General features: G+C 45.0%; 1 protein-coding gene across 3 annotated transcripts in view; it reads left to right on the forward strand.

The window, feature by feature from the left end:
- ST3GAL1 (ST3 beta-galactoside alpha-2,3-sialyltransferase 1) overlaps positions 1 to 19,453 on the forward strand; it is a 115,580-nt gene that overhangs the window by 47,654 nt on the left and 48,473 nt on the right. For all 3 annotated transcript variants that reach the window (XM_077932726.1, XM_028736111.2, XM_028736112.2), the window contains exon 2: positions 151 to 225. The gene's annotated coding sequence lies outside the window, so the exon portion shown is untranslated. The remainder of the gene's footprint in view (positions 1 to 150; positions 226 to 19,453) is intronic.

Genomic DNA, 19,453 nt, shown 5'->3' on the forward strand with positions numbered 1-19,453 from the left:
TATCAGGGTGAAATAGGTCGTCTGTTAATCTAACCTTAAAAGCACAGAGTGTGTGGATCTTTATAAATGTGCCTTCTAGCAACTGGAGTAAATCTGAACCCTAAAAATATCCAGCTTACGTTATATTTGTGTTTCTCTCTCTCTCCCCAGAATACATCAACATTCAACAGAGATGTTTTAGTGCAGAGGGACAAGACTACATCTGCCTCCTCTGGATGCTGCAAGGTATGGCCCTGGGTGGAAAGCAACGTGTTGTTTTGGCATACGTGAGATCATGCAGGTGACTCTACGGCAAAGGGGTCATTCCATTGCATGCTTGGTGGTGCAGCCGAAAGTTCAGGCCTGCACTATTTGTGGCCCATCGTGCCAGACTCAGTTCACCAGTCATGTTTTGTACTCCCTCCATTTTTCAATAGTTCCTTGTTGGAAATAAAAACTGGAGGTTTATCAAGCTTCTTGGCAAAGATGGCATTCAGTTTGTGGGCCGCAAGTTGTACAGACGAGAACTGAATCGGCATGTAGATTTCTGAAATGTTTTCCTCTTTGTCATGGTTAGGACTTGACCAAGGTAAGGTAAAGGACCCCTGGATGGTTAAGTCCAGTCAAAGGCGTCTATGGGGTTGTGGCGCTCATCTCGCTTTCAGGCCAAGGGAGCCGGCGTTTGTCCACAGACAGCTTTCTGGGTCATGTGGCCAGCAGGACTAAGCCGCTTCTGGTGCAACGGAACACAGTGACGGAAACCAGAGCGCACGGAAAGGCCATTTACCTTCCCACCACAGTGGTACCTATTGATCTACTTGCACTGGTGTGTTTTTGAACTGCTAGGTTAGCAGGAGCTGGGACAGAGCAATGGGAGCTCATCTCATAGTGGGGATTCGAACTGCCGACCTCCCAATCGGCAAGCCGAAGAGGCTCAGTGGTTTAGACCGCAGCACCACCCACTTGACCAAGAGCTTATGCTGTCTTACGGGGCTGGACTGTGTCACCCAATAAGAATACGCAGGGTACCTTGCCACAGCGGGTCCCCTGCCGTGAGGTGGAGCCACCATTTGGATGGCTTTAAAAGAGGACGGGACAAATTCTTGGCCTGATCCAGCAGACTCTTCTTCCATTCATAACACAAAGTTGAAATGATTAAAAAATAAATAAATAAAACCGATCTCAAATGAATCTAATCGGTTTTAAAGGCTTTAGCGAGGAATCAAAACATTTTACAGTGCAGAGCAAGTCAGAGAATGGAAAAAGAAATCCAAGCAGCTGAAACTGGCACAGCCTCTTGCAACCGCCCTGTGCGTTATATTATCACTATTCCCATTGGGCAGACTGAGCATGGGAAAATCTGCACACACTGTGCTTGGTATTCTGAATATATATATCCCCAAGTGCCAGGCCTTTCTTCCTCTTTGTGCAGCAAAGGCAAACAAAAGACGGCAACAAAATGTAATAAAGAGAATTGCTGCTTGTTCCAGGAAGAGTCAAGATTTGCAAAAAGGATTTTGGAGCACAGTAAGAGTGGGTTTGAGTTGCCAAATTGCAGCCTTGCCTTGCAGGTTAAGTGTGTGTTGCTGGAACATAGGCTCTCGGAGGCAATGTGTGTTTTGAGCACTGAACATCCCAGGACTTTGACTTGAGGGGGCGGGAAATTGTCGGTTATCTTCCTTGGGGCATTTTCTACTCCTGGACATGGAAGCAGCTGTCATGCACTTAGCCAAGCCAAGCCTATTTAAGCCGCTGCTCTCTGCTCTAGCACTCTTCATTATCTTTTTAAAAAATACTTCCTGGGAAAGGAAGGGTAGGCGGCTTGTCCGTCCTGACATGAATGGAAGATCCTACGCGGTCTGCATCACTTTGAAATCAACTGGGGCTGCACATCATCCAAGTATGTCCCCGAGAGGGACGCGGGTGGCGCTGTGGTCTAAACCACTGAGCCTCTCAGGCTTGCCGATCAGGAGGTTGGCAGCTCAAATCCCTGCGACGGGCTGAGCTCCCGTTGCTCTGTCCCAGCTCCTGCCAACCTAGCAGTTCAAAAGCATGCCAGTGCAAGTAGATAAATAGGTACCACTGTGGCAGGAAGGTAAATGGCATTTCCGTGCACTCTGGCTTCTGTTACGATGTTCCGTTGCGCCAGAAGCTGTTTAGTCATGCTGGCCACATGACGTGGAAAACTGTCTGCAGACAAACGCTGGTTCCCTTGGCCTGAAGCGAGATGAGCACCGCACCCCATAGTCGCCTTTGACTGGACTTAACCTTCCAGGGGTCCTTTACATGTCCCCGAGAGTCACTGAAATAGGACAGTCTTGTGATGAACGATAGCAATTTTCAGTGAGCAGATATACCCTGGCTGCTCTTAATGCTGTAGACTGATAAATGATTTAGACTCCATAATGAGGGGAGCGTATTGAAGGGATCTGTAATGAACGGAAGGAAAATAGCCCAGTCGGGAGTGAGGGCATATTGGTAGATGCTCCTACCAAAGTGGGAAAGCACTTCAGTTCTTCCTGGGTTTCAGTTCCCTTGCAGAGAGAGAAAGGAACACAGGAAACTGCATTATACATAATCAGGCTATTGGTCACCTTGGCTTAGTGTTGTCTCTACCAGGGTTTCCCAAACTTGGGTCTTAACCAGGCTGACACAGCTTAGTCCTTCTTCATTTCTGTTACAAGATGCATTGGAATCATCCCAAGTGACTTTTTGTCATGTCACTCATTAGAAAGTTTATTTCGGGAAAATCATTCTGCATTTGAACAAGGCTAGCTGGCTTGATGACAGATTCCTGCTCCTCTCCTTTCCTTTCCTTGCCTTTTTAAAAAAGGAAGAGAAATTAAAATTTCAACCACTTGGCTAGATGATTCAATTTATGAACAGGAGCTAAAATCCTGGGGCCATGAGGTAAAACCATTTGCTCTGGATGACGTCCAGTTGTCGATATGGCCATTGAGGTTTATTCTGCAAGACAGGTGCAAGTTCCTTAACAACTTCATTATTCTCTGCCAAGGCTGCCAATGGAATTTTCTGAGCCAAATACATTCGGCTGGTTGTGTGTGTGTGTGTGTGTGAATGTGTACATATATTTCAAACTATATCCATAATCAAGAATGTCAGTCATTCATCTAATCCATCAGCAATAGCCAACGAAGTGCCTTTCAGATGTTGGAATTTAATTCCCATTATCCCTGACCATTGGCCATGCAGGCTGGGATTGGTGGTAGCGGTACTCCTACAACATCTGGAGAGAACCACCTTGGCTATCTCCATCATATGACATATACTAAAAGGGACTGATTCTAATTACACAATCACTTCCACTCAATTTTCCAAAAAAATGGCCACACCTATAAATTACCCGACATCATTCCATATGAGTATATCTTTATTCTGATTTATTTCTAGATTAGCATGTATTTAAAGTACCAAAGAGTAGCACTTTCTACAGAACACTAAAATGATAAAGTATAATAAAGTGTAGGATAGAGGAACATAAATACAGTCATTGACTGCAATAATAATTCACTCATAAATGGCATTTTATGTTAGCTGGAAAGGAAGATAGCTGTTAATGTCTAATCCATATTTATTCTTCGTAAAGTGACTGAATGTGCCCTGTAACCTTTGCCATTTCTACAGTGTTCCAGATTTTAAGCAACACATTTTCAGTATTGGTGTTTTACTGTCCTTCTAACTATGTAGCAATCAAAATTTAGCAGCTGAGAAGATTCCATACTATTCTTTACGAAACCTTCAAAATATAATAACGTTCCAGCAGAAACTAGTGGCATTGTGTAACTTAGATATAATATAGATTCCTGTGCACCCCCTAAATATGTCCCATGGTTCCCACTAACCCAAACCAGATTTAGGGGAGGGCATGGGGGGAGGAGCGAGAGGAAAGTCAGGTTGCCAAATGCAAATCCACCCCCTAACAAAAACGAGTGGATTTGATACCTCCCCATCTATCTCAGATACCAAAGGCAAAGACAGTGTTATTTCTGTTTAAAAACTGCACCTGCTTCTCAAATTAGGCCGCTTGGGTGCTCTTATTTATTTAACCCAGGCTGACCTTATTAGACCCAGCCTACCATTAGGAAGTATGGGGCATCTGCCTGAGGTAGCAGAAACTAGAAGTGAGAATAAGACGTTGAACCCCCCCCCCCCACAAGTTAGCCTAATGCTCTCAGGTGTGGTGGTTTATAAAGCGTATCAGCGAAGGTAGTTTTCAAATTTCCAGATTTGTGCCTAACTTCCCCCCACATCTGTTTGTGGAAACTCTTCTGTTTCGCGAGGGATTCCGGGAAACTGTCCACATCATGCGCTAGGGTTCACACTGTGCGCTAGATGCTATCCTAATATTGGCCTTGGCTCCGCGTTTCAAACCTCAAAGGCAAACATCCCTGCAGAAGCTGGCCGGGTGCTCAGGTTGTCTCCTCGTGCTCTGAAGCGGTGCCAAAAGATAAGCTCGGAAGTGCTGCGTTTGCTCATTTTGCGTGGCTGGGAATAAAAAGGCCACTTAATGCAATGCCTTCCGCAATATAAACATCTCAGGCTCTGTAAAGGAAATGTGTCTCCGTTTCTGTCAGCACCACTTCGGTGCAACCGTCACGAAGAAAGCCTGGCATCTTTGACCCCCTGCCCCCTGCTTTCCCAAGGTGAAATAAAATAGGGTGCTTGGATGGCTTACTGCCTAAAGAGCATCTGCTTGGAGACACCCTTAAATTGCACCCTTGATAACTCAGTTCTAGGCCTTGCCTCCATGCATAGGCTTATTGAGAGGCTTTTTAGGATATGGTGGATTCCCTCCATCTGCATTTTGCTCTAGTCGAGTACTGTTAGTTTCCTGTGAAATGCACTTTGTGGATTTTCCAACAAACCACACAACATTTAGTGAAATTGCCAAGGCTGGGAACCGAGTCTCTGAAGGAGATGAGATAAAAGCAAATGGCATGGGCTGCCAAGGGGGGGGGGGGGGAAAGAAAACACACTTTATACCAGTTGTGACAACAGCAAAATTTGAGTGGGGCTTACTTCACGGTAACTGGCTGCCTGGAACATGAGGCTCAGTAGAGTGGGTGGCTTTCGCAAACCAAGCTTCGCTGTGAAATTAATGCAAAATCACTCCATTCCAGGGTGCATTGCTCTTTTCTAGGACTTATTGAAACCGAGGCCCCGTTTGCACTATGCATTTAACAGTATCATATCATCAGAAACAGTCCTGGCTTCCCTCAAGGAATTCAGGGAAATGGAGGGTCAACTTGCACAGACTTGGCCTAAATGCCAGTTTGCCAATAGAGGGGGGAGATAAAAGATCTGGCTCCCCCCACCCACCCCAGCCAATAAGTTCTCCCATCCCTGCCATAAGAAAAACCTTGGTTTCGGCTTTGGGTTAAGCTGGAAAAAAGCTAAACTGCAAGCCTGATTTTGCTAAGTTAAACCGTGGCATAGCTCAATTGAGGGGAACGACCAGGAAGATGGAAACAGCCATGATCTCTTGAGAAGCCTTCATGCTCAAGTGTTCATGGTTTTGCTTAGTGAGACAGCCTTTGAATCGCATCCCGTGTACACAGACCAAGTTTCGTTTGGATATTTTACTGCTCAAGGGAGATACATTACAAAGGAGAATGCCCTGAGAGGGACGGACAGTTTAAATCCTCTGCTTGGCCCCAAATGGAGCTAACAAGCCTTCTGATGTTGTATGATGTGCTAGGTTTGTCTGGACCAAAATCTGAATGGCACTTACATAATGCCTGCATATATTCATTTGTGGGGAGTTTGGGGGGGGGGGCGCAAGGGAGAGAGATGTGAACAGTGAAAACTGTATGCTGACGATAGAGCCTTCCTTTTTGATGGAGGTGGCTGGGCGCCACGAAAAACATAGAGGGCATTCTTGTTTCATAGGATCCAAATGAAAATGTTTGTTTCTGCTGTTCGTAAGGGATTCATTTCACTGGACACACACACAAACACTCTTCCTAATTCAGCTGTTCCTGAAAAAGTCATAACTAGATATTGATGTCTTCTAGGCAGGCTTACAAAGCTGCAGAGCCTCCTCCTTTTCAATTAGGCAACGTAGAAAGCTGTTTTCTACTGAGTCAGGCCACCAGCACACCAACTCAGTATTACGCTCAGCAGCTCTGCAGGGTCTTTCTCAACCCTACCTAGAGATGCTGAGGATTGAACCCAGAGCCGAGCTCCGCATGCGGGGCATGCGCCGCCGCACTACAGCCCTTCCCATATTGTGTGTCTCTGTGTTTGTGGTGGGTGGCAGTTCTAAGCTGCAGTTGTGTGGTGGAGTCTCCTTCTTTGGAGGTCTTTAAGCAGAGGCTTGACAACCATATGTCAGGAGTGCTCTGATGGTGTTTCCTGCTTGGCAGGGGGTTGGACTCGATGGCCCTTGTGGTCTATTCCAACTCTATGATTCTATGATTCTATGAATTCTGGGCCACATCCTTAAGAATTAGATGCGACACAATGAATACGTGGTGCATTTTTAAGAATGTACAATAGCAGCAGTGGGATTGCAGGGGTGGGTTGTGCCCCTGGAGGCTCCTTTCTCGATTCAAATCTCAGCTGCAGGAAGGTGATTTTCTCTGGGACCGTAATCAAGGGGATGAATTTGGCTCCGCCGGTGCTCTGTGTTCTCTATGCTTGTGATTTATTTATTTTTAATCTACATTTGTGTCTCTCGCACAATTAACATCCTGCTGGCTTTAAAATGTCAAAACAGGTAGAAAGGTGAGAGGTGTCTGGCCCCAAAGGAGCAGTGCTGTAACCTATTGCTTTGCAAGAAACAGCAATGGACTCCTAACTCCTCAGACTTCTGAGTTTTATTGGCATAAATTCAGGAGATAAGCCATTTTTGGCTTACGGCATTATGATGGACAAATCTTTTTTCCTCTTCCTCCTTTATGACTCTGCAGCCACAGCAGGCGCTGTGATTCTCCATTGGTTTGACTTCACCCCTGCAGGCGCACTCCGTTGTCTCTTGAGACAGACAAAGTGGTGGCAGCTATCTGAGAGGAACGCCTGCGGGCAACACCGCAAGGCTGTCGTGTTGCCTTTGAACCAGGAAAGTGGTATGAGAGCGATTCTGCTGAGCATCCCTCCATTCTCCGCAGTAGTGCATCTGCATTGTACACACATGGATTCATTCCCTGGGATTTCCCCAGTACGGCTAGGATTGCTTCCTGCCTGAAACCCTGAATAGCTGCAGCCGATCAGTGTTAGCTTTGTCATACGGACATAGCTGGAATACTGTGTCGGAGTGGAAATCGCAAAAAATGTCCGGGGAAATCTGGATGTATGGCAATCCATGTCAGCAATGTCGTTCTTCTTGTGTGATGTTGCAAAAATAATAATAAAAATAATAATAATAAAAAACAACTTTGCCCCCCCCCCCCGCAACCACTTTTGTGTCCCACTTTTTGAAACAATTTGGAAAGTGTAGGCCGCACTGAGCTGAATGGATCGATGGTCTGATGCGGCAAGAAAATGGCCGCCCGAGAGAAGAGCGACTCATACGGCGAAGCTTCTTCCTTCATCCTGGTTTCAGCCATGAGGCGCCATGAGGTAGGCAGGCTTGGGGAAGAGCGACTTCCTGAGCTCATGGCGAAAACTAGCCCTTCGTGGCTCCTCTCAGAACAACATTTTTTAAAAAAAACGGGAATGGGGAAACGGTAGGCGGGAGGCCTAATGTCTGAGGCCAAGCAAAGAAACAGATACTTTGTTGCTAAAAGGCATTCCAGTGGCCTGAGGCAGGGCCAGGGTGGATAAAAACCAATAATAATAATAATAATAATAATAATAATAATAATAATAATATATTTTTATTTATACCCCGCCCTTCCTGGTTCAAAAATTGTGCTCAGGGCAGCTAGCAACAAATTTAAAACACTTTAAAACAATTATAAAAGCAGCATAAAATACAGTATTAACAACATATACATAAAATCGGGGTTTTCTTTTACTTAAATCGGATTTTTTAAAATTTAAATCGGATTTTTAAAATAAAATGCTTTTAGAGGAAAAATCTTTCTAAAGCTCGTTTCCTATTTAAGTTACATTATAGTCCAAAGGCTATTTATCAGGAAATAAGGATTTAAGTTTTTCACGTGTGCTAAAACTCAGGTTTTTTTTAAAAAACACACACTAACAACAACCAAAAAACCTGTTTAACCACAACAAACATGGCTACATACGCTGTAATCTTTTTGTTTCAGTTACCGTACTTTTCCGTCTATAGGACGCCCTCATGTATAAGACGACCCCTATTTTGGGGGGGTCTCAAAATTTAGAAAAGGGGGGGGGGTTGAGCTTTGGGGGGGGGGATGTCGAAAATCGCTCACCCGCCGGAACGCAGCACGCAACCGCTTGCATCGCAACTGTCAATCGCCGCCATTAGCCCTCCCGATTCTGCTGCTGCAGCCAATGGCTACCCTTGTCGCGGCAAGCGGGAACGTGATTGGCGACAAGGGCAGCTGTCTATTGGCCGCCGCAGCGGAATCGGGAGGGCTAATGGCGGCGATCGGCAGTTGCGACGCGAGCGGTTGCGTGCTGCGTTCCGGCGGGTGAGCAATTTTCGGCACCCCCCCCCCCCAAAAATGATCAAGCGACCAATCACCACTTACAATCTCAGGCTCACGCCAAAAAAAATTCGCCCCTCCCCCCTAAGCACTACCTGTGTATAAGACGACCCTAAATTTTGAACCTCATTTTTGGGTCAAAAAAGCTCGTCTTATACACTGGAAAATACGGTAAATAAATTGTTTTAATTGTTATTAAGGAAGTGATTATTTATTTCCTTCCAATCAAGTACAGCGGAAAAGTTGTCCATATGTAAACAGTTAACTTACCGAACTTCACAATAATTTCGTAATTATCTGTCTACGTATTTCTAATAGAATAACCAAATCAGTAATTTTTGATAAAATGGTAAAAACTGCTCTGCAAATTTATTATTCCGAAAACGAAACCTTCATTTGGTTGTAAATATTAAGATTATACCAGCAAGAATGAGTCTTTCTGTAAAAAATGATTTAAATCATGTCTTACTGACTAGTGATTTAAATCAAGTCTTACTGATTAGTGATTTAAATCAATTTGATTTAAATCAAATCCACCCTGGGCAAGGCCCTTTGTAAAGAGGTGCAGTGGTACCTCGGGTTAAGTACTTAATTCGTTCCGGAGTCTGTTCTTAACCTGAAGCACCACTTTAGCTAATGGGGCCTCCTGCTGCCGCCGCGCTGCTGGAACACAATTTCTGTTCTCATCCTGAAGCAAAGTTCTTAACCTGAAGCACTATTTCTGGGTTAGCGGAGTCTGTAACCTGAAGCGTATGTAACCTGAAGTGTATGTAACCCGAGGTACCACTGTACCTCCCTTTTAGATCTGTGGTAATTTACAAGGTAATTTCCAACAACGACAACCCAAATCACTTTGGCTGCACCGTAGCTCAGGAGAACCGGGGGTGACAAAATGGTGTCTGGACAAGGCCCAGTTGGAGGCTCTGCAAGAGTTGGATCCGGCGCACCAGCGGCCTTCTCTCCCTGTCCCATTTGGCATGCTGGACGCCAGTTAAAGGCTGTGGGCAACCCCTCAGCACCACCATAGAAAGGAAGTACAGTGGTACCTTGCTTCTCAAACTTAATCCATTCCGGAAGCCCGTTCCAAAACCAAGGCGTTCCAAAGCCAAGGCGTGCTTTCCCATAGAAAGTAATGCAAAATGGATTAATCCGTTCCAGACTTTTAAAAACAACCCCTAAAACAGCAATCATAACGTGAATTTTGCTATCTAACGAGTCTAAATGAAAGCAATAAACAATGTACTGCAGTCCCACAGGCAATCAATTAGTAGCCGAACTGAGTTCCACGCAGTCACAAAAACAAAGATAAAAGTCGCAAAAACGAAAACGCAAAATAAATGGCAAAATCAGACAGACCTCAGCTTACATTCTTAGTTTGCACCATCCAGAAGGCTGGAGATGGATAACAGCAATACATTATATATTCTACTGAGCACCTGAAAAGAAATACTCTGCCCGCAGAACATCCTATCCCTACTTAACAGAAGCCAGAAAAAATGAAACAAAATTTTCACCACTGCCCACATTGGGTATTGTTTTTGCTTGCTACTATGTTATGTGTTTTTATATCCTAAATCACCCTGTAAACTTAAAAATGAAACTAAAAAATAAATAAAACGTGCACATACTTGATCAGATTAAAGTAAACAAAAATATCACTAGCAAAGCTGGGAAGAAAATCTCAGCATAGCCTTTCTGCTAATGCACTAATTATCCGCATGCAGGGAGTTGGAAGTCCATATCGTGATACTGGTTTCATAATTTTTGACCTGGCGATATATCTCGAGTCATTGTGTGTGCATGAGCTCACGCTATGCAACAATCACAATGTGGGGAAAACAGTGCCTCTATGTAGCTCCACTGCTATTTCAGACATTGTGATATATCATGACATTTAGCTGGTGATATACAATGGTACCTCTTGTTGCAGGCACGATCTGTTCCGGGGTGCAAACGGCACCCCGAAAAATCCGCAGCTAGAGCGGCGCTTCTGCGCAGAGCGCGATAGAGCGCTTCTGCACATGTGTGAAGTGCACAGAACGCTTCTGAACCTGGAAGTATACAATTCCGGGTTTGCCGCGTTCGCAGGCCGAAAAGACGCAACATGAACCTAATGCAACACAAGGTTCATGTGATGTCTTAAGCTTACTCTCCTTGAATTTATATAAACCCCGTTTAAAGCCCACCTAAGTGACCATGTCTTTTGTAAGCGAATGCCTTTGCTTAATGCCTGATTCTGCCAGTTGTGCAAACTGAGTTGCGCTCTCTCCTTTTGGTGTGTCCCACTTGGTTCCTGTCCTTACTGTTCCCTTCCCCTTTTTTTTTTTTCATTATGCTTTCGCTTGCTGTTTTGATGTCATCGGCAGTTGGGACTGGAAACCTCATACCGGCCTGTACTTAAATAGGATACAGTGCTTAATTAATACCCTGATTAATTTTTGATGATTAATTGTTCTCTAATCTTCTGCTGGGCTTATTCTTTCCACACACTCTCACTCCGAGCCGAGGTGATGGATCATCTTGTCAAGGTTGAGGTAGCGCCGAATTGATTAAAATCTATTTCACTGTGCATCTCTTAAGCGAGGGCAGAATTTTCCTGCCTGTTGTTTTTTTTTTTAAGCGAAACCCAGCTTTTTGTAATGAATGAGGCCGGGTGTTGTCATTTTTAAGCGACTCTGGCAGAGCCTACATCCCTCAGGGATGGTGCATGAAGAGGCAGAAACTGCTGAGCAAGGAAAATGATAAAGAATTGTAGAGTTGGAAGGGAACTCCAAGGGTCATCTATTCCAGCCCCCTGCAATGCAGACACCTCAACTAAAGTATCCGTAACAGATGGCCATCCAACATCTGCAATGGACCATAGGAAAGATCTCTCTGATTGCAACATTCCATCACGCTCTAGTGCAGGGGTCTGCAACCTTTAAGACAAAAAGAGCCACTTGGACCCGTTTCCAAAGAAAAAAAACCTGGGAGCCGCAAAACCATTGCAACATTTAAAGCATGCATGCCGCTACCCTCCGATCTGACAGCGGGCGGGAAGGTGGCGTCGGGCAACGTCACAGCCAGTACAGCGCCTGCCACAGTGGGGAGTGTCGGGGCGCACAATGCACCTCTTCCCCTCGCTAGTATCCACCCCGGAGCCGCGGCAAAGGTGTAAAAGAGCCACATGCGGCTCCGGAGCCGCGGGTTGCTGACCCCTGCTCTAGTGTGACCAACAAGATGCTAAGACATCAGGCACATGCTCCACAGTAACTGGGAGCAGGACTGCCCTTGTTCTGTGTTGAGATGTGTCAGGCACTCTGCACTTTCCGGAAACAAATACCTTTTCATTTTGACATGCTTTTTCCAGCTGGATGAAAACATGTTTGTTTTCGGTATTAATTTTGCATTGTTTTCAAACCAATCTTTAACTTGCTTTTCTCATACTGCCTTAACATATTTCCCCCTGCATTTATGGTGGACTTGGCGAGGGCCACCGTGAGAAATAAGTAAAAAGCTATGCATTCACTGATGATGGTTGATATATTAGGTAAAGGTGAAGGGACCCCTGACCATTAGGTCCAGTCGTGGCCGACTCTGGGGTTGCGGCGCTCATCTCACTTTATTGGCCGAGGGAGCTGGCGTACAGCTTCCGGGTCATGTCGCCAACATGACTAAGCCGCTTCTGGCGAACCAGAGCAGCGCACGGAAACGCCGTTTACCTTCCCGCCAGAGTGGTACCTATTTATCTACTTGCACTTTGACGTGCTTTCGAACTGCTAGGTTGGCAGGAGCAGGGACCGAGCAACGGGAGCTCACCCCGTCGTGGGGATCCGAACCGCCAACCTTCTGATCACCAAGTCCTAGGCTCTGTGGTTTAACCCACAGCGCCACCCGCATCCCTTCTGATTCATATATTAGCCAGTTTTAATTCTGAATGGTTGGTGTTCACTACCCTGGTTCACCCCTTCACTTCCTTCCTTTAAAGTGGATCCTTGTCACTATGGGTAAAAATGAAACACCAGTTTTGGCCGACATTCCCTGACCTTAAACATGCTGAACCTCACTAACAAGATCTTAGCATCCAAAGAGGAACTGCAAGGTACATTAGAAGGCATTCATACTACCTGGTTTCAGGTAGCTCAGGTTCTTTCTTTTGCGGGAGATGGCCTACTCACACCTACCTTGTTTGAACGCTTATGCAGCAGGTCAGCATATGACCTGAAGGGTGCTGCTTCTCTAATATACAGGAATCTATTAGATCGTGAAGCTGGAGTGTGTGTGTGTGTGTGTGTGTGTGCTAGAGGCCTTCAAATTGTACCAGAATCAGATTTAAGCCTCCCAGTTGAAGATCACAGATGGGAGGGTATCTGGACCCCACTCAAAACTATCTCTGCTCACTTACAGGAGGCCTTCGATCAAGGCCGTCCTCCGATGGCACTGGATGCCAGCCAGGCCAGCAAAAATTAATCCCTCCCTTTCCCCTTTATGTTGGAATGGCAGGGGAAAGCTTGGTTCATTCATGTTTGGTGGGAATGCTCTTGCCTTAAAAGCTTTTGGAGTAGAGCATTCTCCATTATACCTGCAATTCTCCCCCTTTCTCCAAATCCTGCCTTAGCCCTGCTATCTTCGGACATGGACTTAGGCTCAACCCTGCACCCCAGCAAACTAGTAGGGCTTCCTACCACATCACAATTAGCCATAGCTCAATAATGGAAGACCGAGACTGAAATACCCCTGAATATATGGGGAAATAATATATGGGACACAGCAATATCCAGGCATCTCACCAGGCACAAGAGGGCAATTAAAGACATAACAAATAGAGACACCTTCCAAGAAACATGGACTCCTTTCTTTAACTATGCTAATGGCCAAAATCAAAACCTTCTTAAACCAACCGCTCAATATTCTCAATTGAGAGGTTATGTTAAGTAATATGTTTGAATGTTGAATGTGTAAGCCTCTGTCTAGAGACAGTGGATAAACAAGCGCCATTAGATGTACTGCTGGATTAGTGTTTAAAGGTTATTGTATTTGTGTTTGTTTAAAAACCAATGACATTTTATTTGTTTTTAAATAAAGATATTAGCAATATGCAACTCTTTGCTTTGCACACTATCCATCTATCATGGCAGATGTTCTGCCATTGAAAGTGATAAAGCATGGCGTGTGTTTATTCATGCACTTTATTCCTTCCTTACCCTCAGCATGTGTAAATAAGCCATCAGAAATTAAAAGACCACTGTGTCTTAGGTGACACAAAAGTTTTGTCTCAGGTCTGAGCCTCAGGAGACTTTGGGGCTGCAAGACCTGCTTCACATTTGTATAAGACGTATGAAGAGTATGTTGGTGCTGCACAAATTAAACCCAATAAACGCAAGTCCAAATCATGCCGCAAGAGCCCACAAGGCAATCTGGTCATGTGGTTCTTGGCCAATGGGCCTTCTCCCCGCTAGATGCATAGCTGTCAACCTTCCCTTTTTTTGCGGGAAATTCCCTTATTCCAGTGCCGTTTCCCGCTGCTATCCCGGATTGTTAGATATCCTGTAGACTGTCCCCAGGACAGGTGAGGCTGCTGATCCCTTATTTTCAAATCTGAAAGTTGACTGCTATGGCTAGATGCTTTGCAGATGTTATGTGTAGCACTTGGAGGTGAGGGTTGGATATGGGACAGGAGCGCCCAGTGGGTGAGATGACAATGACCCCACTGCTTCTTTTAGGATGCCTGCCAGTCCTGTTATTGGACCACAACTCCCATCATGTGCAAAGGATCTAGGGGTCATAGTGGAACACAAGCTTAACGTGAGCCAACAGTGTGGTGCTGCAGCAACAAAAAGCTAATGCTATTCTAGGCTGCATCAACAGAAGTGCAGTCTCCCATTTGTTTGCTTGCTTTTCTAGGCAAAGTGGAAGAAATTACATTTTTCTTCCTCCTTGGAAATGGAATCAATTACAGACTCTGTGGCATTCAGACATTTCATTGATTGATTGATTGATTGATTGATTGAGTGGGGAATATGGTGGGATAAAAGCCCAGCTGTCACATCTCCTTTTCTGGGGGAAATCTAAAGTGATAATGATGGCTATCGATTTGGGTGGCTTTAAAAGAGGATTAGACAAAGTCATGGAGGAGAGCGCTGTCAGTGGCTGCTAGCCACAATGGCTGTATTCCACCTCCACTTTGAGAACAGGACGCTGGTCTAGATGGGTCTTTGTCCTGATTTAGCACGACTTTTCTTATGCTCTTACGATAACAATTTAGACAGGTTAACGTATTTTGGAATTTTTCCCTTTCTGGGTGGTTGAAAGAGTCAGGAAAGGGGATATGAGGTCATCCCATGTTTTTCAAACTCCACTCAGAGATAAGAACCAGCAGAATTTCCCGGACTTGTGTTTCGCCACAGCTGCCATTTTGATGTGAAGATGAAATTGAGTGAGGGAGAGAGTCGAGAAGCATTTGAAACTCACATTTCCCTTGATTGGCATTATCAAACACTTGCTTCCAGCTTTTAAGAATGTTGACTCAGCCTTTAATTGGGCTCCCGTTCCAAGATCTGAACCAAGCAATGTTTAAGCAGTGAAGAAGTACCCTTACATTACTGGCCACTTAACACATGCCTTGCTTGTGTAATCCTGGCAAAATGCTAATAATTATGATAAATGTGTGTGTGGAGGAAGAGCTTGTATATTGCAGTGATGTGTCTCAGCGAACAGAGCAGATACCAAGGGTAGATCTAGACACAGGAAAAAATCCGCTTATTAATTAGTCAGAAATTAGATGGTTATAACAAAATAAAAAAAATATCTATGGAAAACAGTGTTTTTAAATTTCCTGCTCTCTTTCGCCATCTACTGTTGCATGTTTATAGCGCATTCAGATTGCTGCTTTTTCACTAATGTAGCTGAGTTCCAATACTCTCTACCCTGGATTGCAAAGTAAGCTGACTCCAGACTTGAGCCTGACCCTACCTGATGTGATTTATTCGACTTGTATGTTGTTATATACTACAGGGGGGAAAGCCTTAATACAATTTACAATATGTATAATTCAGTAAAACAACTAGGGATTGCCAATATCTGCTTTCCAACATTGTAATATATTGCCAGCTAAACTTCGTGATATTACAATGTCAGAAAAGAGATGGAGAGGAAGAAGCTGCCAGTTAGGGGAAATTTAAAGAATAAACATTAATAATAATAATAATAATAATAATAATAATAATAATAATAATAATAATAATAAAAAAAAAAAAAAAACCTCATACACAAACTGTGCTTTAAAACGAACAGTAGATGGATAGATTTTTCTTCCGTTTCTGGTTCCACCAAAAGCTTTCTGACTCCATCACCAAACCTCTTCTTTCCTCCGCTCCCCAGGCCCTGCTCAGATCCATGTATTTTCAATTTCTAGAGCTGACAAGTCAACCTGGCAAAGAGCCTTGGAAAACACTGCCTGAGAAAACACGGGTGCTTCCGCTTAAACCAAAGCAGGTGGCTCAGTCGTATGCAACTAAAAACACAGCCCAGTGTCATCAGTTTATAAAGGCTGGAGAGTTTGTTTTTCTGCTAAGTAATTGTTTGCTTTATTGCTACTTACACATTCATTTTAATAGGCCATAAACCACAAACTGCAGTACCCACACTTTCTGGGCCTCTGACATGCATCAAGTTGACAACCTCTCTGGTTTAAGCATCGGCGTACAAGATGGGGCTGTAAATCCAGACTATTATTATAGCCAATCTAAGATTTATTTATAATTAATGCCGGGGACCTTCCATCGTAATGCCAATTACTGATTCTCTTTAAAGGCGACGGAGAGATGGTTTGTTTGTTTGTTTGTTTGTTTTTGCAGTGATTTCCCCAACAGCACAAAGCCAATTCAAGTGCTGTTAAAAAACTGGAGAGAGAGAAAGAAGAGAGAGAAAGAGAGGAGTTTGTTTGTTTGTTTGTTTGTTAAGGACCAATTGACATTTGCAGCAGGAGAAAAGAGGGATCTCCAGTTGCTGCCCAGTAAGGTAAAGGTAAAGGGACCCCTGACCATTAGGTCCAGTCGTGGCCGACTCTGGGGTTGTGGCACTTATCTCGCTTTACTGGCCGAGGGAGCCAGCGTACAGCTTCCAGGTCATGTGGCCAGCATGACTAAGCCGCTTCTGGCGAACTAGAGCAGCGGACGGAAACGCCATTTACCTTCCCGCTGGAACACTACCTATTTATCTACTTGCACTTTGAGGTGCTTTCGAACTGCTAGGTTGGCAGGAGCAGGGACCGAGCAACGGGAGCTCACCCCGTCGCGGGGATTCAAACCACCGACCTTCTGATCGGCAAGTCCTAGGCTCTGTGGTTTAACCCACAGCGCCACCAGCATCCTGCCCAGTAACACTTGCTAACAATATCCAATTGCTGCCCAATAATATTGCTAAGGCCGGTGTCGGTTTCTGTTTCGGGGGCGCCTGCTATCAGTAAGCTATTTCTGCGACTTAAGTTGCACACTGAATGTGTGCTAAAGCATTGCATGGACACGTTCTGCTCTTCTAGCTGGCATAAGCACGATGCTCCAAACAGCTGAAGCCTATCTCGGATGGGCAATTTCTGGATCTATTTTGGGTGCTTCCAGACTGCTGCTGGAGAAGCACCCATACAAAGTGCCTTTTCCAGATCTACATCCCCACTGGCGTTCGAAATCTGCCAGGTGCATTTTGCCAGGTGAATAAGTGAAGATTCCTGGGAGCCAGGATAGCACCTGATGTCTCTGTCACCTGGAGGTGCATGCCTGGAGATCCTTGGATCTGGACTGTGTTCACACACTAGCAACACATCCTGTAGAATTCTTACTCGTTACATTTTATCAGCACAATCAGAATGAATTTTAGGTACCCCCAAAGTCATGCTGAAAAATACGACTTTCAAAAAATGGCAACCAGGCATTCTGTTTTGGCAACTGTAAACCTGGTTTAAGGAGCCATTTGGCACCTAGGTTATATATCTGAGTTTCTAACACTGATTGCCAACACCTGAGGCCCCTATCAATCCTATAGTGGGGTGTGTGGAGAATTACAGTTGTACCTCGGGTTACAGATGCTTCAGGTTGCAGACTCTGCTAACCCAGAAATAGTACCTTGGGTTAAGAACTTTGCTTCAGGATGAGAACAGAAATCACGCAGCGGCAGCGGGAGGCCCCATTAGCTAAAGTGGTGCTTCAGGTTAAGAACAGTTTCAGGTTAAGAACGGACCTCCGGAACGAATTAAGTCCTTAACCCGAGGTACCACTGTACAGGCAAACCATTGTCTCTGTAACAGGAGCCCTGTAAGACGTGGCCCTTGCTTCTGCGTAGCTCATTTCCACCTGGCCTGGGAGGCGGGGCCCTGACTTGCTCTGTCTACAAAAGCTGCTCCTGTGTCACTCAGCTTAGTGTGTGTGCATGCATGTGTGTGTTGGGATCTTGTTTTCGGGAAAACTTTAGAGAAAGAGGAGTTTCTGCTAGAGGATCCCCGAGGTGGGAGCAAAGAGGCAAGCTTGTCCACCCGAAAGACAGCCTGCTTAGCCATTGTCTGTGAGTGTCGGCAGGCTTCGTGAGTGGCTCTACGGATTGAAAATGTGAGCATGTTTTCTGCTGCTCTTAGGCTGATTGAGATCAATAAGCCTCCAGCTCTTTCCGCTGCCTTACTGTAATGCTGTTGCTCTGATAGACTTTGGACTGAATTGTTTGGATCAAACGGTTGCATCTTCCTATCTGTATGTATCTCCCGCCGCTGATACCTTTGCAAGTTAGGGTGGATTTGTGTGGGTGCATGATTGGGACACATGAAGCTGTTTTCTACCTTTGGTTCATCTCACTCAGTGTTGTCTACACTGACTGGCAGAAGCTCTGCTGGGCTTCAGAAGGATGTCGGGGATTGAAACAGGGACTTTCGGCATTCAACACAGATGCTTCACCAATGAGCTACCCTATGGCATTCCTTTCATCACAGTTAGGGATATTTTGCTTGCAATATTTCATTGGCTTGCAAATTCTGTATTGTGTAGTGATAGTTGTAGGCAAATGTTGTCGTTTCCATTGTGTATCTACGCTGATTATTTGTTTGCTGTTCTTGTGATCCCCTGTCAGCATAATTTGGAAAAGTGGCGTGCAAATCGAGTTGGTGATGCTGGCCTTTCTCACAAGAACGTTGGGTTGTATTCAATGAAATCTTTCCACAAACACAATGGACCTTCCTCTTCCTCCTCCTTTCCCTGCCACCGCCTAAAAATCCTCTCCAGAGGGTCAGGGGATCCGCCCAGGCGCAGAAGGAAGCCAAAGATCCTAAAAAAGCCAATGCAATTCTGGGCTGCATCAATAGGAGTATAGCATCTAGATCAAGGGAAGTAATAGTGCCACTGTATTCTGCTCTGGTCAGACCTCACCTGGAGTACTGTGTCCAGTTCTGGGCACCACACTTCAAGAAGGACACTGACAAACTGGAACGTGTCCAGAGGAGGGCAACCAAAATGGTCAAAGGCCTGGAAACGATGCCTTATGAGGAACGGCTAAGGGAGCTGGGCATGTTTAGCCTGGAGAAGAGGAGGTTAAGGGGTGATATGATAGCCATGTTCAAATATATAAAAGGATGTCATATAGAGGAGGGAGAAAGGTTGTTTTCTGCTGCTCCAGAGAAGCGGACACGGAGCAATGGATCCAAACTACAAGAAAGAAGATTCCACCTAAACATTAGGAAGAACTTCCTGACAGTAAGAGCTGTTTGACAGTGGAATTTGCTGTCAAGGAGTGTGGTGGAGTCTCCTTCTTTGGAGGTCTTTAAGCAGAGGCTTGACAACCATATGTCAGGAGTGCTCTGATGGTGTTTCCTGCTTGGCAGGGGGTTGGACTCGATGGCCCTTGTGGTCTATTCCAACTATATG

The sequence above is a fragment of the Podarcis muralis genome, chromosome 8 (genome assembly GCF_964188315.1).
Source record: "Podarcis muralis chromosome 8, rPodMur119.hap1.1, whole genome shotgun sequence".
Classification (NCBI taxonomy): Eukaryota; Metazoa; Chordata; class Lepidosauria; order Squamata; family Lacertidae; genus Podarcis; species Podarcis muralis.